Genomic DNA, 1,357 nt, shown 5'->3' with positions numbered 1-1,357 from the left:
AACTGCATCAACTTGTCACTGTGTGTAATTTAAACTTACATTTCTACATTAATTCAGTAAACTAAGATTATTATTAAGTATTATCACCAAAATATAGTTGAGATATAAAAATAAAATCAGACACCAAAATAAGCTGGTTTTGTTCTACTGTTGCACTATTATTACAAATGCAAAAAAAAAAAAAAACATTCTTGAAGCTCACTGAAGTGAAGCACATTTTATTGCCAGATAGTTTCATTCATTGTATAACAATTTATTGCATTATCCATGATATCATGATAGTCATAATCTGTGATGTAACCACAACTTAAGTATAATGCATCCCCATGAAATGCAGTGAAACAGAAAGGCAGTATAAGATTAAAACACTCAAAGTGGCGCAGTTGGGTAGCACTGTAGCCTCACAGCAAGAAGGCCACCGGTGGGACACCCGGGATCTTTCTGTGTGGAGTCTCCATGTTCTCCCCGTGCAGCGTGGGTTCTCTCCAGGTTCTCTGGCTTCCTCCCACAAGGTCCAAAAATATGTTGAGGTTAATTGGTGATTCTAAATTGTTTGTAGGTGTGAATGTGAGTGTGCTTGGTTGTCTGTCTCTAAGTCCAGGGTGTCTCCTGCCTTCACCCTGAGTCAGCTGGGATAGACTCCAGCCCCCCCACCGGGCCAAGTGAGGATTAAGCGGTGTATGGATAATGAGTTGCGCTCTAGCAGGCGGCAGTAGTTGCATAAACCCAGGCTACTCAGTTACTTTACATACATACATACATACATACATAAACCAGACAGTCTGGCAGCGACCCCAGTTTTTTGCATTTTTTGCATCTGAAAAACTGCCCGGAAGTACAGAGCAGGAACAGGGCCCCTTATCAGCGCCTGAATATTCATATCTGCTGTGCAGCCTGGGTGAAGTATGTGCTAACTGTCCTGTAGCCGCCCCCCTTTCTTCAGCAGCGCAGGCCATTCAAGGTGCAAATAGGCCACTCAGACGATCCGGGACGGTCCGGAAGTCGTGCTTCTATTGAAAGTAGGCACAGAGTTCAGCAGACACAATCATGAAATAAACCGTCCGAAATCATACCCAACATAAGTAAAAGCAAAGCAAAAAAAGAAGAAGAAGAAGAGGAAAAAAATGAATAAAAGTAAAAATAAAACACCAAAAATCAAAGCAGATAACGCGATTTTACGCACGCGTTTCAGAAACACCAAAAAACACCAAAAAAGTACTATAACGCGTGCGCGTAAAATTCTCAAAGAAAAAAGAAAAACAATATTCGAGACTTACAAAATGCCATCCCTGTACGAAAGACTTGAAGCTGTAAGCTGTCACTGTGTGCTATTTGAACTTAAATTTCTACATTAATT

This window comes from Stegastes partitus, unplaced genomic scaffold (assembly GCF_000690725.1).
Source record: "Stegastes partitus isolate 25-593 unplaced genomic scaffold, Stegastes_partitus-1.0.2 Scaffold263, whole genome shotgun sequence".
NCBI lineage: Eukaryota > Metazoa > Chordata > Actinopteri > Pomacentridae > Stegastes > Stegastes partitus.
The sequence above is the reverse complement of the archived record's forward strand: the minus strand, read 5'-3'. Positions refer to the sequence as shown.